The 16,310-nt window shown below is 37.9% G+C and overlaps 1 long non-coding RNA gene across 1 annotated transcript; it reads right to left on the bottom strand.

Annotated features, from left to right (window-relative positions):
* Positions 1-7,279: 7,279 nt before the first annotated feature.
* LOC120508758 lies at positions 7,280-15,932 on the bottom strand. The gene is made up of 4 exons (XR_005629062.1): positions 15,837-15,932; positions 12,657-12,753; positions 8,998-9,103; positions 7,280-7,517 (listed from the first exon to the last, which is right to left on the bottom strand). It is a non-coding gene; the product is annotated as an uncharacterized LOC120508758 (long non-coding RNA).
* Positions 15,933-16,310: the final 378 nt, after the last annotated feature.

Below are 16,310 nucleotides of genomic sequence, written 5' to 3'. Positions count from 1 at the left end.
GTTCCCCTTTCTGCCCACAAACATCCCTTAGCTCTTTGGGATGCCCTCCAAAGCCTGGCTGCTGCAGCAGGTCCAAGGCAGAGCTGAGTGCAGCCCCTGCAAGGTGCTTCAGATGCTAATTCTATTTATTTATTCAGGACTGCTAAGAGGTGTAATCATTATGCTTCATATCAGCGCAGGTAAGCCTTCACTAATTTTGTCCATCAAATGTTGGGATGGAATCTGTCCACAGATTTTATATTTTCTACAGGGTCAAGGACAAGTTGAATTTTTAATCCCTTTAGGAATCTGCTTTAAAGAACAGAACTGCACTGCTGTCCAGAAGGAATGCCCAGTTTGGAACTGAAGCCTAATGAATCCACTCAGTAATACTTTAAATATGCACCCTAACAACCCCTTCACTTCTCACAAATTCAGGAGCTGCACTCTCCAGGCACCTTTTTAATATTACAACATTCACCAGAAAACTAATTCTGTTCCTGTGAACCAGCCACCACACATTTTGTATTCAGCCATTCTACTGCACAGACAACATAATTGCAAGAAAAACAGTACTGACTGCACAAGATTCATTCAGCTGCTGGTTTAAAAGTAAATGTACCCTTTAGGAGATATTATCCTCTTGAAACCTGCAGAGTGCTACTACCACACAGATAATCACAATGAGGAACTTGGGGATAAATCAGGAATTTTTTTTTAATTCTGTATCTTAAGGACCACTAAAGACATGATTGACCGTTTCAGAAATGAAAGAAGTTTTCCTTGATTGCTGTAAGGGGGTTTTAGAGGCTAGAAGTGTCCATGAGATATATTTCATTCCTTGATTGTCTAAATATCTTTTAAATATTGGTCAAATATGATTAGCAGATTTGATGAGCTATATGCGAACTGTTTACCCATGAAATGAAGGAGAAAAACCAGTTTAAAAATAGAAATATTTTGTTCCAGATGATGGTCAGCAGGATGGATTTCAACCTTTTATAATGGTGAGGAAATAGAATAGGAGGGGGGAAAACTCAACTAAAAATATAACAAACAAAAAAAAAAGGACTCATGCATAAAAGAGGTGTTATTCAACCTAGCCTTGAAACATTTAATTATAATTAGGACCAGCTAACACAACAACCACCGAGAAAAGATGACAAAAAAATGTGCCACTGGCCTAATGATGAAGCATGTGAGAAAAACCATTAAACTTTATCTCAATTAGGGCCATTATTATCACACCAGTCTACTATGCCCTACAGCCTACTGGAAAAAAAAAATTACAATCACAGAGACAGCTTCAAAGCTCTGTAATCATACAAAAATCCTAGGGAAGAAATGAGAATGGAGAGATGAGCTAAGTAGCTTTAAAAGAAAATAGAGACATGGAATGAAATGAAACAGGTATTTTATATATTGACCAGTTGCTAATTGTTAGAAATCCTGGGCCAGATGCTTGCCTCCTATAAAGCACTTTTTTCTTCTCTTAATGAAGGTTAAAACAGATTTTGATAGTCAGGTGTGTGTACTTGAGGCAAGTGAAGTAGCAAAGTCATTTCAGCATGATTAGTACTCCTCATTTAAATGGACAGAATGAGAAGGAAATGGGAACTGCTGCCATCCTGCAGGGCACCAGCACCTCACAGCAACCCAAAGCCAAGGCCACTGCCACCCCTGGAACCCTCTCATATTGCTGTCTGGAAGAGAATTTGGCTCCCTCTTCATGCTTTTGGATCCCAGCAGCAATCCCGTGCAGATCCCAGGTTTTAGGGTGTATAAACTCCCTGCCTGTGGCACAGGGTCACTGAAGCACAGTCCTTGTACAACCCCTGGCTTGGCAGCACTCATCAGCAGTGAGAACAAGCACAGCAGACACCCAGGCACAGCACAAAACCCTGAAATGTCCTCTGAGACACACGTTCTGCTGCTGACAACAACCACACTGGGCAGAGCAGAGTAAAAGTCAAACACTGATCCCCAGAGCAGCTGTGGCTGACCCCTGATCCCTGGCAGTGTCCAAGGCCAGGCTGGACGGGCTCTGGGCAAGCTGGGCTGGCAGAAGGTGTCCCTGTGACCATGAAGGGTCTGCCCAGCCCAAACCAGCCTGTGGTTCTGTGGTCGTATTCCTGTGACCCAAGCAGGCAGGGTAAGAGCTGGGTTGGAGCTTGCAAACACTGACCTTGCCTGTCCCTGAGAGGTCTTGGAGCCAAGAGTAGAAAATTCCAGTCCCTGTAGTGTGACACAGGAATCTGGGAGCTGGCATCCAGGCCATCACTTGGAGATAAATGCTGCCATCCTCCTCCCTGTCAGCTTGGAGATTAGAATTTATTTCACTCAGTTATTACTTCCTCCAGGGCAGCCTTTCTGCCTGACAGCAAAAAGGGGAATATTTGGGGTCAGCAGAAAGCATCTGGAGCCATCACAGAGGTTCTGAGGAAGGACCAAGGGAAGAGATGGCATCCACAAGCTCAGCATCCCAATTATATAAGGGGTTTTTATAATCATAGTTTGTACTTTGCTGGAGAGAAGATTGTGAGTCTGGTTCTTTTAGTTTAAAATATGCAGGGAGTGGAAAAGTAAACAGAGGGGCAGGGAGACATTGATTGCCAGATAGCACTTCCCTGGAATTTGAGATTACCAGGATGTGCCTGCAGTGTCTAATGTCCGACTGCAGGCAGGGAGAAGGCAGAGAATGACAATCTCCAAACAACAGGATTAAAGTGCTCTGTGCAGTTAGGACTCTAAAGTATTTGAATAATCCTTCCAAAGTTGAAATGGAGAAAGAAGTAATTAGATTTCTCAGAGAATCAGAGTTTCTGGCAATACCACCACGTTAGAAAGTGCTGTTGAACTTCATGAACACCCATGTTTGTGGGGAAGAGGAGAGAGGGTCAGGAATGTCTGTTTAATTATCTTAAAATGCAACTCTCCTAAAAAAAACAATCCCCAAACCATAGAATATTGATTTTATTTTTTTTATCAACTGCAAGTATAAGCCTAAACTTTCCACCCTCCCTGCTGAAATCAGTAATTTATAGTGGATGATTTCCAGGTTTAACAGACCCTGTTCCAAGGAGAAGGATGTAAAGTGGGGTCAGCTATGAGGGAAAACAGAACCAGCCCTAACCTTACCTGGCTTCTCAGATCCAGCACTGCCAAACAAATATCGAGCAAAATGACTGCTCAAAAATAATATTTTGGCAACTACAAAGTGACATTTCAACATTGTGGTTAATTATTAGACTTCTGATGAACTCTAATTTGAATGAATCATTTCTATATTTCCAATTGTTTATGAGTCAGAGGAAGAGCTGTTTACCAAGACTGTTCAAAATACTTTGTCAATTTGCACAAATGACAACAAGCCAAAACAAACACCAAGGAAAAAGGAAAATGAGAGTTTCTATGACTACAACCTTACAAATTCCACAAATTCCCCAAAACAAGTGCAGATAATGAAAACCCCATCCACTTCCATACTTATCTAATATTAAATCATGTAGCTCTAAAGATTTTTATCTGGAACGAATCAGAACAATAGAATTTTGACTGTACTAGTTTACAAAGCAAAATAAATTATCAACTGTTGGGCTGCATTGAAAGTCTAGATGTAATAAAAAGTAGCTAATTAACCCATTTATCACAAATACCAAACAGGCCAATGGTTTTTGTAATTATCAAGACAATTCAATTTTTGCTTTAGTGTGCAGGCTTGTTTGCCCAACTCAATTGGAGATCATCAAAATTACTTACAATACACTGTCTAGCAAAGCATGACAAAATTAGTCTGCTACAACCAATTAATTGAACTTAATAAAGCTTTTAAATTATTTTTGTTTATTACCACTGCTTTGGGGTTAATGATGTAGTCCTTTTTGGCTAGGAGGAATAATTAATATTTTTTTAAAAAGAAAATTAGATTTTCAGTGTGTTAAGATAGACCAACAACTCTCCCTAATGGGTAAATAGTAAATTATTTTTCAAAACCAATATTTAAACCAGTAATTTATTCCCCTAATAAAAGCTTCTGCATCCATGCAGTTGTGTGTACATACACAGACAAATTATAGACAAGAACTCATTTCTAAGGATGATTGCTGAATTACTTCTCAACAAATATGTACTAATTAAAATTAATACTCATAAATAAACCCTGTTGTCTTTTCTAATGGAGAGCAATCTGACCATCACCACGTGGCTACAGCTCTATAAAGTTTCATGCCTTCATGAAGGACTGCAGTTGATTAGCCCAGTGAAAAGGTGATGAGTGAACTCTGATAAACAATGACAATGCCATTAACGTGCAGATATTCAAATGAAGTCATGCCAGAAGTATTAATTCAAAAAAGTTCATCTGAATTATGAATTCAAAAATTTCATCCAGAAGTATTAATGCAAAGAAATTCTAATGAAATTGATCATTTCCTTTAATAGAAAAAAAATGCATTTACTGTTCATTCATGACAGAAAAAAATCCCTCTCCTCCCTACCTTCACAAAAATTTCCACCTGAAGAACTCAGAGCTTATTTTTAGAATGAGGGAGGAGCTAAGCATGGTCCCATTTGGGAATTATCAGAAGCTGTTATGAACACTTTCATACCTCTTCTGCAGAACTTCTGGAACAAGGGGTGGATGTTCCATTATTCACATGAATATTCTCTGTATTTAACAGCAGGGAACACAGGAGCAGCAGATTTTCCTTAGGAACTGGCCTGCAGAACCAGATTTATCCTCAGATTTACTCCCCATTCCAGGGGGATCCTGAGACAAACCCAAAGTTGGTGAATTTTTCAGCCTTTCTGTCTCTAATCCACACAGTTCTGGCACCTCCTGAAAACCAGAGGAGTGAAAGAACTTTCACAAAATAGGAAAAAGCAGAATAGAATTTTTCCTGCTGGGGAAAATTGGAACATTTAAGTCTTCCATCTCCAGCTCAGTTTGAGACTTGAAATATAACTTCATTATAACTTTATGGCTGGAATAGCCTGTTAAGATCACCTAACTATTGCTTTATTTGTGTACTATTTAATGTTAGAGTTTACTGCTTGAAATGTCAATTCTTATTTACAAGATTTTTCTCCTTCAGTAAATCTCATCTACAATAACTGTGTCATTATCTGCTGTCTGTTGCCTTCAGTAAAACAATTCTTTTTCCTACCAACTACTCAAAATGTTTTATTATGAGAATAACCCAAAATGATGCAATTCATCAGTACAGAATTATAAACAAATCAACTTTAAGGAAACCACTTTTTAGAAAACAGATCCAAAGAATGGAAAATAAGTAAAGTCTGCCAAGAAATGCTGATTTTAAAACTAAATACTTCTTCATCACGCAAATGAGGGATGAATAAATGATAGGAAAGAAATGTTTCTCAATTACCTTATCCATACAATTTGACTTCAAAGAGACTTCATATTGTTATTTTTCAGACATCTGACAAATGATTCCTGGCTTGCAATGGCAGAAAATATCACAGCAATTATGTGAAATAGTTTTCCAGCAAAGAACCATTTCACAAGTAAAACACTGAACTCTGTTTCTATTGGGTTTTTATTATAGCTTCTCCAATTCTTCCTCAATCATTCATAACAGCTCAGCTTGATTAAACTTTGTGTTAGCTTTAGAAAGTTGTTTTAATGTCTGGATTTTGCCAGAGCCTTGGCCAGGCAGAATGACCTGAAAGAACCCCCAGTGATGATCAGTCCTGCTTCAATACCCTCATCTCAAAATTTAATTTTCAGGAAAAAAAACCCATAAAAATCTACTTGTGGCCTTTTTTTTTTTTTTTAATTCCCATGAGGAGTAGTGAAGGGAAAGAGAAATCTATTTACTGTACTTCCGGACAATCAAAAATTAGGCTTGAAGAAGCCGCTGGTTCCTAAACTTTATGGAGACAGATAACACTCAAAGTACATTGAAATCTTTCCCAGGAGATCCTTTCTTACTGAAAAATTCCTGGTGATTTGCAGTGGTCAAGACATGAAATAACCTCAGCTCACAGATTGTTGTTCAAAAGAAAATTTAAAATCTCCTGAAAGCTGGAAAACATTGTTTATACAGACTGATGGTTTCCAACTCCTCTTTTCCAAAGTTTTTCACACACATTCTGCCTCACAGCACCTCAGAATCACAGAATGAGCTAGGTTGGGAAGTGCAACCCTCCACAGTTTTGGGGGAGGTGATGCTACCTTCAGTTTGATCATCAGAGCTTCCACTGTTCCTTTACATTCCCAAAACATCTAAAGGCATAAAATTGGTTCTTGACGTTGTAAATCAAGCTGCTCATTCACATCACATTCACAGCTTTTCTTTAAATACCATCTGTCACTTCTTAAAGTGGGGTGGAAACTGCTGCCTGCTTCTTTGGAATACTGAAGGCCTGAATCTGCAGAGAAATGCTTGAGAACCAAATCATAAAGGTTATGATATTCAGAACAATAAAATTGCCTTATTTTTAAAATGATAACAGCAATCTAACTGTGGAGCTCAGAGTATTTTGAATTAATAAGCCTGACATCGTCAGTGATCACACTTTAACAAAAAACCTGGGAGTACAAGTTATTTGTGAGATTACTTTGCAACGTGCTCATCAAAATTTTAGCAAAGTTTTAGAAAAGTCTCTGTGCAAGTGAGTTACTTCTTCTGTTAAGCATAATGAGCTATAATTGAAATGATTTGTTTCTTCCATTACAATGATGAGTATCACAGAGACACACTGCAGATACAAGCAAACATTTAAATTCTCAATCAATAACGTGCTCTTACTTTACTGCATTTCATTAGCTAGACAGTCACCTGAGTTATTATAAAGCAAGAAATTACTGAGGCTTAAACCCAAAGCAACTTCAATTATCCCTTTATTCCAGGCATTTGAAGTACTTAGTTATTCTTTCAGATTCTATTAAGACATTATTGCTGCTTTATTGCCAGTAAAACAGTATGTTTTCAAGTCTTTCTAATAAGATGCCAAAGGAACATCTGTATGTGGAACAAGCTGTTTGGTGTTTCCCTGGGAGATTTGTCACTTGTGCTGAGTTCAACAAAACCCATACATCTGTGGATAGAAATGTGTGTGCCAGGACATGCACTACACTGTGCTGTATTCATATTTCATATTTATAAATATTCATTGGGGAAATTTCCATGCAAATGTCATTAGCGGTGGTCTGTCTTCTGTAAATAAGCTTTTAAAGTACAAATCACATTTGGAGGGTTATTACAGCTTCCAAAAGCAAAGGCATCTCAAGGATTCTTACTTCTCAAAGGCAAAACCACTTTTAAAGCCCACATTTATTGGTTAAAGCCTTGCTGCTGGGGGCAGCAGCTTCCAGCTCTGATGGAGTTCCACCAAAGGATCATTTTCCCAATCCACTTTTCTGTCTCTAGCCTAATACCTGCTTCTCCAAAATTCTGCAGGAAAGCAGCAAGAAATGGTGGATCTGGCCAGTGCATCCATCCTGAAATGATGGAGGGATTCCTTTCCCTGCTCTCCAAGTCAGACTCCAAGGACTAAGAGTGAATTTCTTCCTTAACGAAATGAAGACAGACAGAGGACAGAGGTGTGATATTGGCTATTGCAGAGATCCTGCTGCACGGTCAGGGATTTGCAGCATGACAAACACCATAGCTCCAGAAAGATATAAAGAATCATTCAGGACAGAAGTATTTCCATTTTTACAGGGAAAAAAAAGTGCAGAGTAGTAATAATTCACCATGGACAAATGCTGAAGGGTCAAAGCAGAGCACCACAATGCTCCCTTTCCCATGGACCTAAGGAAGTTTGATGTAAAAATGGTCCCAGTGTACTTGACTAAAAATCCTATTTATTCCATCTCAGAGGTTTGTAAAAGTTTACTCATGGTCATTAAACAGAAGCATTTAAGAGACAACAGGCAGAAAAAAGCATCTTGGGGGTTATGATGGAATGAGCCTTCCCTGCTCTCTGTAAAAAACTCAACCAAGTTGCCTCTTACAGAAATTAAAAAAATACAAGCACTTTGGGGATTTTCTATTTAAAAAAAAATAAATCTGAGTTTCCTAAAAATACATCAGCATCAAGAACAAAAACAAACAACAGAAACCCACACCAAAAATGCATATTTAAATCAGAGAGCCAGATTGGAAATGGAAGCAGAAATAAATCAATTTATCATTTTGGTACTCCTTCCCATTTAGCGTTTGTCTTGGTTGGATGCATTTAATGCTGGTATTAACCACAATTCAGAGCAGTCACCAGATTACACTGGGGATGAACTGCAGGAGCCAAGAGAAATTACATTTTCACAGCCACTTCAGCTGACAACAAACAAGCCCTCCTACAAGAAGATGGCAATCACATCCAAGAATTTCGGTCCCAGTAATATTTTGGTTTTACCTCAACCTTTCCACCCAGGCAGAAGCAGCAGAATCCAAAAATATGTAACAATAAATCAGCATAAATGTTCTGCATGTTCTGCTCACTTCGAGTCTGGCTGTTGTTGATGTTTTTATTTACATAATTAATTACCACAGAAGCTCTAACAAAATAATAAACACTCATTAATTCAAAATGTTTACCAAAAATCAATTATTTCAATCACACACAAGCTCTGAGTTGCTTTATAGTCACCATTCCTATAAAAGTGAAATGTCTGAGTCACTCTCACTTTGATTATAATTGGGAAATGAAAGTACTGTGACTCTTAGTCTAATTACTTATTTAAGTAATTGCCTTTAAGAACCATAATGATTCAGTGTCTGCTTATCTGAAAATATGTTTCCACGACGAAATCATTTGTGCTAACAGCCAGCAAACTTTGTGAATTATGAACATCTGTCCACAAAGGCACAAAAATAAGGGATGCATAATTGCCAATGCCAGTGGGGAAAAGGGAAACTCAGCAGGTTAAGAAAGCAGCACAAGGGGCTGTGGGTTCCAAAAGTGAGATTTTGGCTGGGAGTGCAGAGTTACACTTCAGTAATCTCTGTTTAACTCCACAGGATTGCAGATGTTCCTTGTTTGTCTCACCTCAAACAGTGATGGGTTGGTACAACTGCCAGCAACAGAAACATCTTGGAAGTACCCTGAGAGCGAGTGGTTCTGCTGTTCTGATGTTTGCCATCTTTGTTTCTGCCTAAATTGTTTAAAAAAAAGATATTTTTATTAATTTCTTCACTAGAACATACTGTGCTGACAGCTTAAAATAAACACAAGGCTGAGTAAAGCAGATGTCAATGGAACTACCAGGAAAGTTAAGACATTATATTAATAAAAGTTTTATTCCATTAACAATTCCAAGGCTATAGTCCTATCAAGTGTCCTGAATTACAATATTATTGCAATTCATCTGGCATCACCAGTTAGATCCTGCCAGCATGAGGCCTGTACATAGTTCAGGCTTAATTAATTCCTCCCAACTTCCATTGCCCTGAAGAACAGATCTAAAGAATAATCCCAGAGGACCAAAGTATTGTAATGCAAGAATTCACATGAGATTTTTGTAACTTTTACAGATACCAATTACACTAAAGAAAAGAAAAATTTATCTTGAATATCATATGGTAGCATGAAAAATTAGCTCTCTAAAATTTTTATGTAAGAAATGAAGATTTTTCTGAAGTGAAAAAATAACCTGAGATATCCAAGAGTTTTCAGTGCACGACCAAAACTACCTCCTGCACGTTGCATTTGGAATATTTATTTGGAGCACTGACTATGGAAAAGGAGTGTTTTATACTCCCTACTGTTATTGTTAAGGGGTTGTCCTGAAATGCCATCCATTCTTCCCAAATCCTAGAGAAGTTTTTAAAACAGGCAAACACAGCTTTGACTCACGTGAGGGGCAATATTCCAACAATACAGACCAAAGCATTATGAGTTACATATGTCCAAATTGGAGTATTAAATCCAGTGGTGGAGAAACAAGATCACGTTCTCCCATTTTAGTAAGAGAGTGAGACCTAGAGCACAGATAGACTGATTTTTGTAGCTTGGACCTAAATAAACACCCCTGTGTGCTTTCCTCTGAGGGAAGAAATTGCTAAACAGTAAGAAAAGGTGAATATCCATTGTCTTCTCACTGATCTCATTAAAACTCACATATGTATCCTCATAGATGGATGTGTTTGGGAATAAAGAACATTCTAAAGTGAGCAGAATGTGTAAATATTTGCAGAAAGCCTCCCATATTACAGCATTATTAAGCTATTGTATTATTTGATACAATTTTCCTGTCTTTCTTAATTTGGTATGAACTGTACTCGCTTCAGCTGGAAAAAAATTCCATAAATTTACAGGTGCAATTTTCCTATCTTGTATTCCCAGGAAAAGAAATACCCACTGAATAATTACACACATTCTACAGCTGTAAACCCCTAACAATACAATCTATTTTCACAGAAGATTTATTCTTCCTCTTTACAATTCCTGGTTTATTTTTTTTTTTTATTAGTTATGCCAGATAACCAATTGCCAAGGAATTCACAGCTTGTGAGATCTGTAAGAAATACATCTTAATTTCACTGTGGACTTTTCTTTCTTTCTCACCTGAACAGAGAAATATCAAATCACTGAAATTTATTATCCAGAAATCCTTGCCTATTGGAGACACTTTAGCAAAAAAGGCAAAAGAAATGAAATAAAACCCAACATTTATCAAACAGTTTTTCAAAGCCCTCATCAAAGTAAGGTCAGCACCAGTGAAGATGTATAGTCCACTTGCACATTTTCATATTTAGAAAGCTTGAAATCCATTTATATCAATAAGCAGAGCCACTTTCCATGAACTAAGAACTAACAGCCCATGACAGCAGTCAATCTCAGAATTTCTCATGTGGGAAGCATTCACAAGTCAATAGGATTCATTTCATAGAAATCCTGGGATTAAAATGGACTCACATTTTTCAGTATGCCTGTGTTTCAGAATAAGAATGGTCTCTAGTGCTTTTTTTTTCTGTTTGTAGTTAATTTTCATGTCAAATTTTGAGTTTACATAATAACAGCAGAGAGTGAGGAAGCACAATGTGTGACTGGGAAATGATTGCCACAAATGAGCTGCTTTTTGGAGGGCTGTGGAACACAGCCAGGCAGAACTGAGCTCTTTTAAACAGCCACGGACACAAGGAGGGCTGCAGGACACACAGAGAACCAATCCTGTTCTATAAAGCAGGGAAATTGCCCAGAATTTGGGGCTTCCCATCCCTGGAAGTGCCCAAGGCTAGGCTTGGAGCACCCTGGGCTGCTGGAACCTTAAGATCCCTCCAACCCCATCCATTCCATAATTTTAAATGATTTGAAAGTCCTCTGCTGCTCCAGTCAGGGTGGCAGCTCACCAAGACCCTGCCAGAGCTATTTCTTGTAATGAAAATTGTGGAGATTTGTCTCTCTGAGCACCCCAGCAAGGCTCAGAGCCTGGAAATGGGCAGGCTGCTGGTGTTTGTGAGACACCAGGGAGGGCAGATCCACTCAGACAGCAGCAGGGAGGAATTAATCAGACGTGGATGGATGTTTCTCTTTCAATTCCCATTTGCATTTTCAAATAATTTTTCACATGATGAGTCTACAGCCCCTGCAGATTAACATTTATACTTAATAGACTAAGAATTTAGGGCACCCCAAGGGCTGATAATTAAGGTTAATAAGGTCTATGGTCTGCTCCAGCCCATCTCCTTCGAGGTAAATAACTGTGTTCATACTGCTTTATATTACATTTTCCATCTCGCTGATAAAATTAGCATTTTATAATCCATGTAAACATCCCTTTAAAGCTGTGGGGTTTGCTAGCCATGCTGGTACTACTTCAAAATCCAGATTTCCACCAATGACAATTGGTTAAGGCTTGCAGACATGAATTTTAAATCATCTGTGTTATAACAAAATCTGGTTCTTGACACATTCTTTTGAACACAGATCCCTTCTCTGACATCTCCAAGTCTGCTCTAGATTTTCTATTAACCCTCCTGCTTTTCTGACTGTTCTAACTCCTAACTGATCAAACCACCTCGTACTCATTATTCTCAAAACCTGTTCAATGAAGTTCAGAATAGTTTTATTCACTTTATTTTGCATCAGTTTTTCCCATGAATCTCCCCTTGCAGCTCCAGCCTGCTGTGCAAGGGCTTTGGAAGAGATTATTCATGTGTGCATTTCCCTGCATAACACACTGCAACTTCTGAGGATTTGGAAATCTGCACAAGAAAAACCAAAAAAAAAGAGACAGCTGTAAAGCCTTGTCTTTACCATTTTTGTCACTCCAAGCAGAAATTCATTTGGCTTTTTGCTGTCCTGACATGCAGGTCTGGTTATTTTAGCTGTACTTCTGTCTGCCATCCCCTCAGCTTCCAAAGTATTATTTGGATTAATGAGAAAAACCATTCCATATCTATATCAATCTATATCTAATCTATATCTATATTATTTATATCTGTATCTATATCATCTATTTGTATCTATGGGGTGTTGCCTCCTTCCTCTACTTAGATTTTGAGTTAATCAAGTGGAAAGTACAGACAAATTATAATCTCTCTTTAGAAATAATCTGCCTGCAATCAAAACTCAGCTAATTTCAGGAGGTTACCCTATTATTGTAGTAAACTACAAATCTGTAAACTTGCAATCAACCATCAAGGCTGTGTTTGAAATGTATTTAAGCATTTGTGAAGGTTAAAGGGTAACTGTGTTGTACTTACCCAACCTGTCAGCATAATGAGCTGGCACCCCTTGAATATGCTTTGCGTTATGTTCTTCCCACTTTGCAGCTTTTAAAGCACAATGTTATTAGTGGATCTGTTAATCCAAGAAGAACACCAGAGCTAATTATGTGAAAAAATGTTAAATTGCTGGGAAAATAAGTTAGTGAAGTCAGCAGTTGTTCTTTTTCACACTCCCAGCACGTCCCAGGATGGCATCTCCAGGAGCAATTAGTTTTGTCAGGGCAGCTGAATTCAAACACGCCAAGATGTCATTTTTCCATATTAAGAAACATTATTAATAAAGAAATTATAGCAAGTTGTCATAGACTACCCAATTACTGGAATAACAATCCTTTTCTCCCAAAACTCAGGGGAAGGTCTTCACAACATTGAGGTGGCAGAAGAAAACACTGAAATTCTTTTCACTTTCTTCAAGTGAAAAGGAAGCCAAGAGCATTGCTGTTACTGCCTGGCTGTTTGGGAGTGTTGAGAACAGATAGGACAAGGATACAAAATTCATTTATATCCTGCAAAAACTGGTGTCAGATCAAACCCAGTTAGGGCTAAAGCTTTGTATTTTATCCTGCATGCAGAGACACATTAATAGTAATGACGAGGATGATGACAAAATATCTCCCACAATGTGACACAACCAAGCTTGGTATTGTAATTATAAAATATCAATGGTGTTTCTTGGCAAGGAATAATGTCTTGTCTCAGCAAACTTCCTGTAAGATTTCTCATGTTTGCTCTCTGTTTATGCAAAGTGAGGCTGTACAGAAGCTTAAATGCGACAAGATTCTCTTTATCTGCCCAGGTATTTCTTGCATACTGATCACTGTGACACCCATCTGTCAAACATTAATTGTCTCTAATCCTGTTGCCAAGCCCTTATTAGAATCACAATAATTAATGCAATTAAAAATGCAAGTAAAATAAAGAAATTTCTTATCAATTAAAAGTTGAAATACTAGAAGCAATCTTCAACAGATACTAACTAGAAAAAATTGCACTAATTAATAGCAGAGTCCAAAATTGTTTAAAATATTAAGCTGAGAGTTTCTTCATATCAAGAACTCCACAAAATTAGCTGTGACAATCATACTAAAGCCACTTTCTGATTTTTGTATAAACTGGTAACTTTAGGATGAAAATATCTGAGATGCTGAAAGGTTTCACTGAATTTGTCTAATATTTTGAGACAACAAATGATTTCCAACATTTACATATTTGAATAAATTTAAAGTAAGAAAAAAGTAAGAAGTATTCTGAGAGAAACACATTGGCTTTGAATAAAAACCAAAACTTCAGTCAGGTCAAATGAACATTCTTTGGCGTGGGAAGGTAAGGAATGGAGCTCCAGCTGTAAAACACGTCCTGTTGCTTTCCCACACTTTGAGGTTAATACAGCAGGAACAGGGGTCACCCTCATCCAATAATACAGATAAACCCTCAAAGTTTCCCACTGACTTCAGTGGCTGCTACCTACGAGACTGAAATTAATGCCACTTCCCCCTTCCCTGGGGTTAATTGTGTGTTTTGCTTCCATAACTTTCCCCTGCTCAGCGCTCCTTTCCAAAGTGTGAAAAATGAAAATTGCTCGCATGGTTCTCAGCAATGGATACCAGGGCAAGGACCAGCTCATTAACAACTCATTTATTGCCTTCAAAGTCTGGCCATAGTTCAACCAATATTGATCAAACACATGCAAAGAAGAAAAGGACCTATGAGATAACAATTCCACTGGATTCACAAAGAGTTTTATAATAAATACTTTTGAACTTCACTGGTGACTACTCCCGCGAATGAAATTTGTTATAAAAGTTTTTTCTGCTCAAAATGTCACTGTGACTATCATCAGGGATTCAAAGGAACCACATACTTAGAAGAATTAAAATATTTATGCCATATTTCTCTCTCTCATCTCTGATAACTTCTCAAAGTGCAAACTAATCTGATAGCACCATGAATATTTATATATTGCTCAGCGGGGAAAATTAATGTAAATTAAACAACTGATAAAGCTGGTAATATTTGTGGTACCCATATTTTTACAAATCATTCTTGTGTTAGCATGGACTCTAGGAAACATTCCTGTTGGGCTGTCACATGTCAGGGCTTGTTTGGCATCTGCAGGAGAGATCATTTCCTTGCAGGGAGCTGCAAATACAGACATTCCGTTCCAGCCTTTCAGAAATAGAAGTGGCAACCATGAAGAAATTATTCCATCTTTTGTATGCAGTAAAGCAGACAGTTCCTGTTAGGTTATATATCCTCTAAGATTACAGTTAGCACAGACAAAATTATTATCTAAAGCAATGGAAGTAAGAAAATAGATCTTCTGGAATGGATATTAAAAATAGAGGTGTTAAACCAGATTCAAAACACCATGAAAACCAGCTTTTAAGAAACCCAAAGAAAAGCCACACCTTCAAAATGATTTATCAAATTTTTAACAAGATCTGCATTTTAATCACTTTTGGGAACACTTGACTTTGCTGTGCACTAAAGAACTGCTGATAATTTCAGTCAAAGAATGTGTCACTGAAGAGGAAAGCCAAGAATGCAGCCTGAATTTGTGTTAGACAACAGCAAGATGATATTTTGGACAGGATTAGCTCGACCTCTTTAGGCTCCTAGCAGCCAACATCCCAAACATTCACTTGCTCATTGTGTCCCACTCTGGAGTACTCTGAACCACTCAGATGTCATCCCTGTTTCTACAAAATACTTTCAGGAGGAAACAAGATAAATCTTCACTTATTATAAAAGTTTATTTAATTGATAGAGGAGGAGAATTTGTTTCTTAGCATTCACTAATTTTTTTTTCTTGTCCTCCTCATTAAGGGTTCTTAACCAGGGCAATGGGCAATTCCTATCTTCTCCATGAAACCCATAATTTTTGAAACCCATGATGTTTTGCACAAACCCAAGTACCACCCATGCAAGTAGACTCCAAAAGCCAAACATTAGTCCAGATAAAACTGTTCTCTGAGCCCTTCACCCCAAGGAATGAAATGTGAACACTCATCTAACATTCACTTGGAGTTCTGCAGAAGAATGGATAGCTATAAAAACTTGGGAATTTAAATTCCTTTGGGTTTTGGGAGACTCAAACAACAAACTGCAGGGATCCTAGACTGGTATTTGAAAATATCCTTTACACCAAGCTCTTACCTGTACAATTATCTCCCAGCATGTCCAAAGCACCTTATGTAGTGTAGAACTGATTGGCTGCTTCTGAACTTGCTGCCCTTGGAGGATGGAAAGATCTAGAAGGAGAGTAAAATTCTGCCAAATTGATGTGTCCATGTTTTGCAACACAGTGTAAAATACACAGGAAAATGCTGTATCAAGTCTTTCTCCAAAACACACCCTACAAGGTTGCTGTAAAGGTAATTCTGACACTGAATACTGAAAACAGGAAACATCATAAAATCCAAAATACAGCAAAGCAAAAGCACAATTGAATCTGAATAGTATAACAATAGAGGCTGGGAGAACTAATCTTGGCTTGGAGATATGACTAATAGCATTTATTTCCATGCTTGGCAGTGCTAAAACCAGGGAGGAAAGGCATAAAATTCAATTAATATCCGTCCTGTCTATGGTCTGTCTACCTTAATTTGCACTAGACACTAAAAGTGTGGG

This window comes from Passer montanus, unplaced genomic scaffold (assembly GCF_014805655.1).
Source record: "Passer montanus isolate IOZ18808 unplaced genomic scaffold, ASM1480565v1 scaffold49, whole genome shotgun sequence".
Lineage (NCBI taxonomy): Eukaryota > Metazoa > Chordata > Aves > Passeriformes > Passeridae > Passer > Passer montanus.
Note: the sequence above shows the minus strand (reverse complement) of the source record. Positions and strands in the feature narration are given on the sequence as shown.